Source organism: Branchiostoma lanceolatum, chromosome 7, assembly GCF_035083965.1.
Source record: "Branchiostoma lanceolatum isolate klBraLanc5 chromosome 7, klBraLanc5.hap2, whole genome shotgun sequence".
NCBI classification, from domain to species: Eukaryota; Metazoa; Chordata; class Leptocardii; order Amphioxiformes; family Branchiostomatidae; genus Branchiostoma; species Branchiostoma lanceolatum.
This window is the reverse complement of record NC_089728.1, coordinates 7796801-7810643: the sequence shown is the minus strand read 5'-3', so window position 1 is coordinate 7810643 and position 13843 is coordinate 7796801. Positions and strand designations below refer to the sequence as shown.

The 13843-nt window shown below is 43.1% G+C and overlaps 1 protein-coding gene across 1 annotated transcript in view; it reads right to left on the bottom strand.

Moving 5' to 3' along the window:
• LOC136438350 (neuropilin and tolloid-like protein 2) overlaps positions 1–13611 on the bottom strand; it is a 77895-nt gene extending 64284 nt beyond the window's left edge. The window contains exon 1 of the mRNA XM_066433116.1: positions 13343–13611. The gene's annotated coding sequence lies outside the window, so the exon portion shown is untranslated. The remainder of the gene's footprint in view (positions 1–13342) is intronic.
• Between the last annotated feature and the right edge of the window lie 232 nt (positions 13612–13843).

Genomic DNA, 13843 nt, shown 5'->3' with positions numbered 1-13843 from the left:
TGCCAACGATACGTTGAACTCAACGTGTTCATTTATTCAATTATACTTGTTCGTCGGCTTATTAATATGTATCCACTTGTTTGCTTGTATGTACAGTTGTAGAACACTTTACGTACGTCGCTGTACTTTTTTGTGCCACTAGCTAGATACGTGATAGTTCCTTTAACCCGGCGGATTCGCTTCTAGCCCTTGAGTCACAACATACCGTCCCTACCGACCTGGCTTCACCTCATTTTCCGATGTGATATTGCCGTTGAAGATTGCTTGAGGTACCGAAATTGACCGAAGACTTCATTCCCTGATGAAATGCTGGGAAGTCGTGTCATATTCCGGGCGAAAATTGCACATGTTTTATGACGAGGTGAGAATCTCCAGTGGTCATAACCGCTTGCTGCGGATCCAGGGGATAAAGAGGTCACCCCGGGCTCGATTTGAGGAAGGGAAAAAAACACATCAAGGCGGACATATTGGCAATTTGAGAGGCATTTACCGATCCGGGGAGCCGCTTGACTGACTTTATTACTCCCGGGCCTTGTGGGGTTCCCTGTGAGGGAAATCTATGACGGCATAACGATGTGTTAACATTCTGGATCAATGATATATACGTATCACGGAGAATGTAAACTGTTTGCCAACTCCAAAATTCGACTCACTGGAATTTTCGACTGAATCGCTAAGACGTCTCCAGCAGTTGGACCCAATCGCTCTAGACACGTGACTTTATACACGTGTGACGTCAGCAATTAAAGGTTGTTGGAAGTCGACATCGCCCCCGTCCCGATTGAGAGAAAGTTGGTGCGCCCTGATGTAGATAGTCTCCTTTACTCCTCTCACAAAGTAACCGTGTTCGGCATTCAAAATATTTTGGGTTGCCCGGTTGGTGAACAGCTTTAATTCTCCTTAATTCATTCAACTCAAAAGAACTTGCATGCTGATGTCAAAATACGGTTAGAGTATCTATGATTTGAAAAGAATGCTACTCAGTACAGGGTTTGCGGAGTTGTAGATATCTGCAGGTTGAGTGCAGTCTATCACGGAACAGTATGTATTATACCAATTTACATCAATGAAGGTTAGACATCCAGGTGATAAGATACAAAATACGAAAGTTACTAGAGCAAAGATAGATTTTGTAAACGGTATCTTCCTGAGTCACTGACGAAAAATGGTGGATGCTATATGGAAAGTCTGGCCGTAAACAAAATCTATCCAGTTGCTTGAGTGACGTCGTTTGTATTTCGTATTACCAGTATATTTCAGTTTTCATTCGAGCCAAGCCAGCGTTTCATACAAAAATGCTATCACAAATGCATTATACAACATTGATTATTTATTCTTTGACGTCCTTACTCTAAGGCACTGGATCATGCCCTCTTTCCATTCTGGTCGTATTTCACCTTTGTGTATTCAGCCGTTAAACCGTAAAGTAGACTTTATTCCCCACGACACCCCTACATAATGCACAGTGTTAGCCCCCAGCACATGAAGTAGAGATATAAAGTTTCATATCCTGCCGCTGGTGAGGTTCAGAACCAGCGTATGGTCGTTTAAAGAATTCAAATTGAGAAGAAAAGTTCACCACAGTTCAAAGATACAACACGAGTGTTTCTGCCATGTTCACGTCCTTGGTGCTGAACACGGGCGGGTTGTTGTTCACCTTGCAGTGCCTAGTGGCACATAGGTCAGCAAGTTTTCTTGCTGTTCCTGTACCAGGGTATGTTTTACAGGGAGAGGCTGCTAGCAATTATCGTTTTATCGTGTTCCAAGCACTGGACCTGTAAGTCCCAAACTGTTTATTCTCTAATCGGTCCTAAACAAATACCGGGTTCATACCGGTGCCATGTACCGGTCCCCCGGCCTAGTGCTGAACCACAATCCACTAACGTGTGTCGACTTTTGCTTTTTGATATATACAAATATGACACTTTGCGTATTGCAAGGGTCGTTATGTGTATAGAGCCCTGACCACGTCTGATAAAACACTTTGTCAAAACTCTTGGCAATTCTTTGGTCAAGGGGTGGTCAATAGTAGGCTGTTATATATATCCGGCTTGACAGACGGAGAGCTAGTGAAACTGTTAAATGCTCGAGTACGCTTTCACCCGCTATTATGTACTGAAGAGGCTTGTACTAGTGGGGACTAACCTATTACGTTTGTTGGAATTGGAAATGACGCTGACGCTTTAGGGAAAATGGGTTTTCTTGACATCTAAATATCACTCTAGACGTTGCAAAGGTAAAAGGTAAAGGTAAAGGTACTCCCACAGCTTTTTTGGAGGCTGTAGGGGTAGTGGGTTGTTATCTACGGTGTCTTGCAATTTGGGCACGGTATTGGAAGACAGAGCCGAACCCACTCGTTCCACCACCTTTTTCCTCCCCAACCAAAGTCAGGTGCCCATTTTTACATCTGGTTGGAGTGAAGACAGCCGTGTTAAGTGCCTTTCCCAATGACACAACAACTAGCTGGGAATGTCAGGAATCGAACCTGTGACCTCTCGATCTCGTGTCCTCTAGTCTGGCCACTCGGCCATTCGACGCCTAAGATTATGATGTATCAGACAACGAGCGTGATTGATTTTGCTCTTTTTTCAAGATGTGACCACTGTTAGTAGCCAAGTCCGCAGTAGAATGTAAAATTGATACATAAGACGTACAATCCTCGATATACAATTGCAGATAATTGGTAACTTCCTCCACACTAGTTGAAGGTAATCAGTCACAATGTAAAAGGGCAGTCTAACGATATCTAACAATTGGCTGATTCGTCATCTTTCTCTATGAAGCATAGTATTTTTACAGTGTTTCAACTGACTCTGAGATACTGTCCCATGGCCCAAAAAAATCGCCGAAATCGTAAATATATTTTTACACTGGTATAAGTTATTGTTCAACGGATGAAAATAATTTTTTTCCTTATCATATCCATAAATGACTCTGGGATTTTTGCATCCATGTTGATATAAAGTACACTAAAGCTGTTCCTTTGTAGATATGGGCTGTGGAGTAATATAGTGGGTACTATTTGGGGGACACGGTGTGTTTTTCTTTTTTGTCTTAATGTTATTGTGGATAAGGGCATGTGAGGCGTTCAGACAAAGTTAGAGATTACTGAGGTTTGTATCCTTGTGCCCTGTGGTCAACATGCCTTAATTCCAATCCTAGACACACACGGTCACCATGACAAAGAAACAAACATAGAAACAAACACTCCAACCGATTATAATACCTCCGTTTTTCTTCCCTTGCACCCTCCTGTGTCTACAACATGTTTCGTTCTATAGCCAAACGCCCCACAACCAGCCCGCACAGTGTACGTTACATCAAGCACAAAATTAACTTTCTCCTCGCACTTCGCAACCCTCTTATTTCTGACTTGACCCCAGAGTCCAGATCGATGGCCATCTGGTCAGTCGAAGTACGTGAGGACTCGTGAAGTGCCAGGTTTGTGCCGGCAGCCCCCGCAACCTATCTTATCTCGGTAATTTAGCTTTGGAAAGGTGTGTGACCCCCACCAACGCGCAGGGATATTACCTCATCCGTCTGTGCCGGCGTCACGCCCTACTCTGGAGCGTTACCGAGGAAAGTGTCTGTTGCTTCGTTAACGGATTGACATGCATGAAACCTTCTCGTAAACTTTCTCAAGACTATAAATTTTCCATCCTTGGGCTTTATGGACATGCATATGGCAACTGACATCTAACCCGGAAAAGAGGCTGGATGCTGTGAACCAGTGAAATCTTAGATAAGATGACAACAAAGTATAGGTAGTGACTAAAGCCTCGGTCACTCCATGGTTGGGAGTGGTTCGGGAGCTTGGTCAGATGTGGTCGGCTGGTGTCGAATATTTTGCAATTTCAAAAACATTCTGCTGTAGACGGGAGGTCTAGAATGGGTTGGCAGGTGGTTGGCTGGTGGTTGGCTTATGGTTAGGAAGACAAAGGTCATTGTCGATTTTGGGCCTCCTGGCGTGTGATCTTGTTACTGCAGCGTAACTCCCGGTTTGGATATACTGTGGTCTTGATTTTTTGGTGGCATACAGCTTTTGATGTCAGGAAAACTGGAGTAGGTTTGGGTCTCCTAGCAGCTTTTTTGGACCTGCAAGAGTGTTTCTTGTCTTGTCGGTTGATACCGGTTGTTTAAACATCTCTTATAAGATTTCCGTGACTGCGTTTCTATTAACATTCAAAGAAAGTCTACATTCAGAAGAACGTATCTGGACGGGTTCCAGAGTTATTTTGCACACCATCGCGTCCGGTCCGGGAGATTTCCCGCAGGAGCTCGGTGGGAATCTGTAAGACTCAGGCAGGGCAATATTGACCTGAAGTCACGGAAATCTCCTTGCCCCGGTAATCCATGCCCATTTCGTTTTATCACCTTTTCATGTCGACCTAGACATATATTGGTGGGAAGGATAAATCTTAATCTCAGTTTTAAAGGCGTTTTCTCTCGAATATGTTTCTTTTTACAGTGTTTCAGAGCACCTTGAACTGTGCAATTATAAAACCAGAGTAACGTCGTGGTCTCGGGAAAGGCACTTTACACCTATTCCCTCGCTCGACTCAGGAGAAAATGAGTACATAGCTTCGGTTAGGGACGTCCTCTCGGATTGGACGTAAAGCCGGAGGTTCCATATTTAAGGAGAGACACGACTTGAGGACGTTAACACAAAAAACAACCTTACAGTCTTGTCTCTGAGTTGACATCCTGGAAAGTCGATAGTCACCTGTTGTGTCAATCCTACGTCCAATTATAAGGCTTGATGAATAAACTTGAAGACAGGACTGCCTGTACACGAACAGAAGCTCCACACTCCGTGAACGATGGTAGCTTTCCCCTTTATAAGCACCGCCGACAGAGACTGATGTGCCACCGCGTCTTCCAGTCCATTTGCTCAAGCCGAATCATCTGTTCCGTTCCTCGGAGCGCAGGGTGGTTTAAAGGCTGAGCAGAATGGGGCGTGCGACTGCGATCTATGTGACGCGTTCCTGGAACGCCGGAGTTTCCGGCCGTGCTTTCACGCCACGACCGCGACAGGTAAGGGATAGAAAAGTTAATGTTCTGTTTCCGATAACGGCGGTCCTGAAAAATATTAGGGTCGGTAGGTACGTCCTTCTTTCCTCTGGATGTCGGCTTAAGTGATCTAACAAAAAAATCATTTTCCATCAATCTGCGAAATAAAACTAGCCTCTACCAGGCTCTACAGGTTGCTGGAAAAATCGTAGAAATTAGCCAAATAGACAGATAACATGCCAGAAAAATTAGTCCGCTATAGAAGTTACAGTTTTCGACCTCTAGAGCTTGTCGGGACCGTGGATGGCAGATGGTCCCTACCTTCGTAGTAGACTCCCTTATTATACTATTCACTCTATTTGGCCAATTTCTACTGTATTTCCAGCCATCCGCGGGGCCTGCAGGTAGAGGCTAAAATAAAACCACCGAGAAATTAAATGCATCTAAAATATTCATCATGTTCATACTGTTGATGCTGAAGCCAATGCTACTTTTCCCTTGTCGTTTCACGTTTCGCTATGAAGGGCTGTTAGCTGCAGCCTTGAAAGATGATTAATGTTTAGGATTACTCGCATAGACAGGGCGTGCCTCGACTCATGATCTTATCCTACAGACACACTGTAAGCCGAGGAAACTCTTTATTCATAACGCATACATACACATGTGGCTCTGACTTTGGTTGGTCTTTCACCATTGCGAATTGTAAGCGAGGATTCTTTCACTGAGAAAGCGCTATTCTGCTCCATTGTAAGCTTAAGCAGTGTGGTTTTGAGCAGGAATAACACAGGCACTAAAGTATTATCACGTTTTCCTTTGCATTGCCTGTTGGTACCATTGCCTCAACATCATATTTCAAGTAAACTTGAATTAAAAAATCCCTGCAGCTATGATATTGACTTCATCACATACTCATCCTTGCCACGGAATATGTTCCGCTGAATAACGAATGTTATTACTTTGCGAGAGGAGCAAAAGAGACTATCTACCTCAGGCCGCGCCAACTTTTTCTCAAAGGGAGGGGGGCGGTATCGACTTCCAACAACCTTTGACCTATTGCTGACGTCAGTTGTGAATAAAGTCACGTGTCCAGAGCGATTGTGTCAGACAGCTTGATATGCCTGAACGATGTAGTCGAAAATTCCGGCGAGTCGATTTGTTTTTAGTTGACTCTCCTTCAAGAGAACCTTTCCATATCTACATGTATGGAGCCCCTTATCTGTTTTATGTGCCGACAGCATACTGCAGAGGATGTTTTGTCTGGTTGAAGAATATCAGTACATTCACCACGCCTATTGAAGCCGAGTGCATATCTTTCTATATAATGTGTTCTTTCCACATTCATGGTCAGTAAAATGGCTCACCATGGCTCGGTACCGTATCCAAGTGTAGCTCTCCTTAAAGTATATCACTACATCTTAACCACACTTATTATTGAAACCATAAACGTATATTGGCACACAGTACTTTATCTTCCCTGCTACTATCATCAGCATCTCTGTTCAACATGACTGCGTAACTTATCAAGTGGAAGTTCTTGTACCGTACTTCCGAAGCACATCGTGTCCTAATGTCCCCCACGTATCTTATCGATCGGAGGCTGACACAGAGATCTCCAAATGTACATACAGTATGTAAATGGCTAATCTGCACACTGTGGTCCAAGGGTCGTGCATCAAAGCCTTATCTCCCTGCAGACTCGCGGGAGGAGTCGCCGCTCTTGGGTTAACGGATGAAATTGAAAACTGTTATCAGATCGGCCCTAAGGAAGGACATACATCAGCTGTATATCCGGAACACTGAAAGTAGCCATTTATTCATTCCCGTCCTGCGGCGAGGCAGGAAGTGGTGATCCTCCCATCGCCATGTGAACTTCTCCGGGTATCTGAACTTGATGGATGGATATTAATAGGCTCTCACACGGGCAAGGCTTCACCTTAGACGAACTACCACTTTTCAGGCTTTCGCGTCTCAAGTTGAACGACGTGACGGAAATGACTTATTTTTGAAAAGAAGCAAAAGGTATTTCTCCCTGTCCTTATTTTTTCCAGTGACTCCAGCCAGCCAACTTAAAGAAAAGTTTTTGTCTTATTCTATTCTATTTTATTCTATTCTATTCACATGTATCTATCAAGGATGGGGAAAAGAACAAAATGCTTATCATAGTAAGTCATATCCTCAAAAACATAAATGCGAATATAAAAGAATTACATTGAGTGAAAACGCATGACTAGCTAGGTACTCATTTTCACCTGAGTCGAGTGAAGAAATAGGCGTAACGTTAAAGTAATTCAACACATTAGCATTGAACTTATATATTGAAGGAAATTAAAAATTACACACACATAGACAGAACCATCCAGGGAGTGTCGCTGATAATGAGGTGTGGCCCACTGCCACTTTTCAATCAACGCTTCATTATTCCTCCACAAACAGAGCACTAACCCGGCAATTGTTCATCGACAATAACAATAACGTTAACAGCCCTATGCACATCGCGGTCCCACGTCTAATCAGAGTTCCTCCAATACTGCAAAGAACACTATGCAAATGTTACAGCGGCATGAAGCGGATGTTGGTGAAATTCTCAGGGTGACTTTCCTCGTAACGCCCATTTTTTCCCCTGGGAACAATCTGCGACAAATTGATATTTCTCGAATGGCACTGTTGGGAGTTTGTTGCCCAAATGCTAAATAACCGTACAAATGTCCTATACATTCATTTGCGTGCGTCCCGCCATAATTATGTATTACACATTTTCTCAGTTGATGTAACGAAACAGTGAAGTTAAGTGCAATGGAATGGAACACAACGTACATATTTCACAACCTGCAAAGATAAAGTACATTGATAATTTCAACATTTGTTGTTATTGTTCACATTGAAGTGCCTAGTGGCACATATGTCAGTGTCTTTACTGATTCAGTAGCTAGGTTTATTTTCACAGGGAGGTGTTGCTAGACCTTTCCCTTTAACTCGAGGCTCCTCTCTGAACACGGGCCCCCATTTTACGTCCCTTCCGAATGACGGGTGCAGTCTCAATCGAAATGTCCTGTCCCAGGATTTGACCCGGGGTCTCCCTGTTGCCAGCTAATTGGAACCTGGAGCTCAACTATGATGCTGCTACCAGTTGGCTGCAGGGACATCCCTAAATTTCAACATTACATCAATATATTGCTTGATCGTCTCATTGACACACAGTCGTGCAATCAATTTACATAACATATAATCATTAGAACCGTCTCGTCATGTCAGAGCATCGTCATGTCATTAAGATTTGCCAATAAGTCAGTCAACGAATGACCTTCGGTTTTACCTATGAAGACATCAATATCAATTATGACTTTCAAGCCTATCATCTGCAAGAGGAACGATGTTGCTCAGTAACAATGACAGAGTCGAAATCCTTACATAAGTCATGTAAACATACCTGTCCTTGGTTCTGATAATACTGCTGTAAATCTACCTTCAGATCTGTTTCTCTGAGCTCGGGTGTTACGTGTACTCTTGTTAGGCCATAGCAATTAGATTGTGTGGGTGACGTTTCCTGCAGACTTCAAATGTAATACGAGAGCATACAAAAGATGGGCAAATTATCAATATAGTGACATTAAACGCTGTAGAAAGGAATGGTATCACAGCCAACAAGTATTTCATTCCTGTATCCAAGAAGTACAGGAAGTGGCACTGGTGTTGTAGCCTAGTATCACTTTCCAAGTTGGCAACTACATTCAAGGCTACCACAGTAGTGTCGCTTCTACAACTCTCGAACTAGTTTCATTCACAACTACCATAATTGCTGCCTCACTAGTGTCATTTCTACAACTACACCTAAGGCTACAGCACGACATATTTTCCCACTTTATTAGGTATTTCCTGTCATGTTGAACATCGCCAAAGAGAAACGATATTTCTTGTGTTTTTGTGGGGTTTTTTTTAAGGAGAAAATCAGTTCGCGCGTGGACGTCTTCCATAAAATGTACTTACTGTGGCCTTGTGTACCATGGAAAGGCTATCAGTACTATCTAAACGTGTATCGTCCATTTGAAACTACAGGTGATAACAATGTAATAACATTGGGTCAGACTTACATCGCAAAAAAGACAGGGAAAACATTTAAAAGTGTGAAAGCTTCTACCATTACCTTCATATGATACGGATAAGTTGGTCCATGAACAGTGGGAGGCCATTCTCAGTATCACAAAGACTACCACTACGCAGTGTTTGAAGGTCGGTGCCGCGCAAGGGATCTAGCCATGACCAGCATCATCCCATATGAAGCTTCGAGTAATATACATATAATGGCCTTTTGCCAAAGCTGTGATGATTTTTCCAGGCCACTAGCTAAGTGCTGATGTGATTGCACAGACGATAAAGCTAAATTATAAAACAGTCGGGGTACTTTGACGGCACTTCCTTGTTCCTAATCTCTAACAGAGTGATTGTTGTCTTCTGAAAATGGAGATCGCTATCTCTGCCGGAATGAGGTATTCAGCAATAGAAGGGTCGATGTCTCTGGTTCCAACGTTTCCGCAATAACGATTTCCGTTAGGAAAGCTCTCATCCACAAAGAGACTAATTGGAAATCGGAGGTCTCCTCTGGTGAGGCAGGCCTCAGGGTGGTGTAAGGCCTAAGGAAAAATGTGTATATTTCCGGTTACCCGACCAACCCTAGAAAACCCCGCCGACCCTAGTCTTTTTGGTCGACCGCTGGCAAGGGACATAACAGTTCTCGATCTGACATCTGAGTGATGAAAATTCAGAACAGAATTTCAGGTAGTCTTGAAACAGACTTAAAGGCTTCCCGTACCTCACAGTCTGTTAACAGATTAAGGATTGACCATTTATTAAAAAAACACTCTGATGTAAGAACTTAACTTTACGCTTTACTGAATGTATATATGTATAATTACAATGTGATTTTTTTAAATACCACTGTCCTGATGCAGTTTGACATTGTTAAACACTGTATTGTTGGATCGCTTCGGCTAAAAGCTAACAACAAGTAGAACAAAAACGCTCCCGACCAAGCCTAATGTTTTCGGTGCCGAAATCCGGAACACAATGTTAATTTTCCTAGGTCTTAGGGATTGAAGTGTGAAGGACCGTTCCACCACTAGTCGTAAAGCATGGTGGCACGGACAGAACATACAAATGACGTGAACTATATTGTGGGACAACTGTTTTGTTGACTGCATTTATGGTGTGTTTAACGTAGCTGAAAACAGGGATTTATTGCATCTTATTCACATATAAATATGATTTATTGTGAATCGGGTAAATGTCCCAGTGCTTATTAAGCCCTCTCCTCAGAACCATCAATATAGATAAAAAACAACAACATTGAGTAAAAAACATAATTCAACATACGTAAAGGTACCAGATGGATAACGGAAAAGTAAACGCTAACAAGACATGTTGGTGTATGATCAATCACCAAAATCACCCCAGTACAATCAATCTTACAAGTCTGAACAATATCGAAAATTTTATGATTATGAAAGTGGATCTTCGTAGTAGTGAAGAACACGATATATTGTCATTGTGTTGCTGTAGATTTACAATGTTAGAAAGAGATGGTAGTATACTTCTTTGGCTGGTATAAAGTGTACAGGGATCCTTGGGATCAATACTTCATAAATTTAGATCAAGGTAGTTCCTGGCGCAGCCAATGGTGACATAGTTGGTATACATAATCTAGATGTGGTCATTTGAGCCGATGTTGTGAACATCGTTATCCTGTCAATGACAAATGCAAGCACGTAACGACGAGACAAAATCTTTGCTGAGGAGATCTAGGATCATCCATTTTTCAACCTTCTGACAAGCTGGTCACAAGAAGGTCTCACTTCCATAGACAGTAGCCGCAGTACCCTACTGATGTCACCATCTCCCCATCAATACTAGATACACACTACATGTAGCATGGAAGTTCATCTACATCAGGGGGCACCAACCTTCTCTCAACCGAGACGGGGACGGTATCGACTTCCAACAACCTTTGGCCTATTGCTGACGTCACACGCGCATAAGGTCATGTGTCCAGTGAGTCAGTCCTATTTCTTTAAGTTGGCGAACAGTTTAGATTCTCCATAATAGATACACACACTACGTTGTACATTCACCTGCTAGATATTCTTTGATGAATATACGTCGACCCAGAAGTCGCAATTTGACCACACCACATGAAACATGACTTAGGTTTTTGTTTGTTTGAACCTTTGTTTAGTCCATACGTTCAGATATTCAAGCCATGACAATCCGTGGAGACTTCCCACTGAATACTCAAAGACGACAGCACCGATTCTCTCCGCAAGTGTTGAAGGTCGCATGCCCCTTACATACTGTTCTAAAGCAAGGCCCCTTAAGTTCACACCATTGCAATTATACTTTTACCACAGCGCATGTAGTGGTCCATAAACGAATCAATTAGTTCTCATTCATCCTCGATATGCCTCTTTTTGACCTTACATTACGCTTCGCCAATTCGTTAAACGTCATTAATTTTAGGGCCGCATTTTTCACAGTATGTACGATGGGGTGCATGTATTAAATCAGTGTCTGGTAGGACGTAGACCTTTAACGTGTTGGCTACAATCCAGTCTACGCACTATCTCCAACAACTGACGTAGGTTTCAACAGGAAATCTTTACGGCGTATTCTTCAAAACTATATGTGCTCTACATGTAAGGGCACGTTCATATTCGTCGTAGGTTGGTGTCGATTTCGGTGTCGTAGGATTTTCAAGTATCCTTGGACGAAACCAATCCCGACAAGGTCCGAATACTGCTTTTTCGATAACAATACAGATCAATTTTGTACGATATATGCACGACTATTCCAATATTGCCCCTAGTTTGGGATCGTGCGACGTTCGTACGACGAATGTGACCGCACCCCAACTCATAATAGGTGATATGAAGAGCGTGATGAAGCCTAGAGTGATCTCCATCTTATGATAGATAATCTACATGTCCTTGGTCATACTTGTATATGTCCTTGGGCATCCAAATGATGGTAGTCTCATAAAATACTTCAAGGAATGCATGGGCAGAATAATTCATTAGCTGTTAGCCTATCACGAGCAAACAGGTACACGCCAGGAGAATCTATGCACATTTCGCCGTCCCAATCCTTTCCCCAAAGTATATCAAACAGAGACTAAAAGAATAGAGCATCGATCGAATCAGTACATCGTATATATGCACTTTCTATACATACGTGGCAGACTCCCCCCACCCGGCTCTACTCTTTTCTAGATCCGGTTTGAAATGAATGTTCCTATTGTCCTCGTATCTACGGACCATCGGAACACTTTCGAGAACTCTAGATCCTCCCATATGTTACTATCTATCTGAATGATGCGCGCATCCCCCCGTAAAGAGGCGCTTGGGCGGACAAGATTACCTGCTGGTAAAGTGTTTCCTCAATCAGCCACCACCCAGGACCGTCTGATAGTTATGATTCTCCAAGTCCAATGTTGCGTAGGCGTTTCTATTTATTACCTTATGTCATAAGATGTTCTTAAAATGCCTCTACTGACATTTTAATCTTAAGATTGAAGAAGGCAATCTTATATTGAGTGGTCGCTGGTAGGCGAGATCTTTGTCATATTAATATAGATATTTCCCCGGTTCCGTTTGTTCTCCTTGCCATAAATATCTCGGGCGCCCATTCATTCAACAATTCAGCAAGCCGCTGTGTTCGTAAATATTTATTCTCTTATCCGATATCCTGCCTTAGCAACATTGAATAAGGGAGTCCTTTATCAAAACCTACGTCCTTACAGAAACCAACGGTGTCTTTCAGAGAAAAGCGCACTAGGCTCTACCGCCTAGCGCTGCGACATGGAGCCACCGTCTGGCACTGGTGCATCGGAATAGCTGCAACATGAACGTCGGTCGATAAAGTTGGGACGGCTGGTGTGAGGAGCAGACGGTCGTTACACAAGTGTCAGCGGGTCGGGGTTGTGCACGCGGGAGTCTACACAAATCACACCAACGCACAAGCCTTCTGCAGGTCTAGAAAGCTTTAGATGGCTCAAACTAAAAAGATTTCTTTACAACTTCGCGGTTTTGCGCGAGATGAGAGAAATCTTGCCAGAAGAAAAGTTGGAATGCATCGGTAAGAATTGGAGATACAGAATCATGTACTCCAGGCGAGCTTGATGGTAGAATGTGGTAAAAAATCTATGGGGCAATTTTTAAAACTGAACAATCATCAAACTCTCTCGAATCCTTTAGACTTTTCAGTTATCATCCCGTTAGACTAACAAATGTACATCGGGATGACAGTTATTTTTCTACGGAATCCGTAACCAGACATTGGTACTTACGGGCTCAGGTAGACGGTGACACCGCGCCGTCGGAAGTCTAACGCCACACAGCACGCCTGTTTTTCTCCGTTTGTCTCTCCATGTATTACGAGATGAAATGTGCACACGGGACTATCCTGTAGGAGATACGTAAGCTCCAAGGAGAGATGAGTGGCTACCCTGTCAGTCGGTATCCATGTCGGCGGATCAGACTCGCGCCGACAGCGCCGGCCAAATGCATGTCCACGGCATTCTCTCCCCGCAACATGTATCGATAACCGGAGGGTAACGAAGGGGGTTTCCGGGAACTCGGAACTGATTACGTTGGTTGGTCGAGCGGGCCTACATGTACTTAAACAGTGCTTCGACAGATCGTGTTGTATACGGTTATGTTCGCGTGTATAAGGATGATATCCCAATATCCAGATATTGTGTCAGAAAAGATATTGTATGAAACGGGCAAAATTATGATATAACGTTGACCGAACATCCTACAGAAACCGTAATGAATTCCATGCCTGA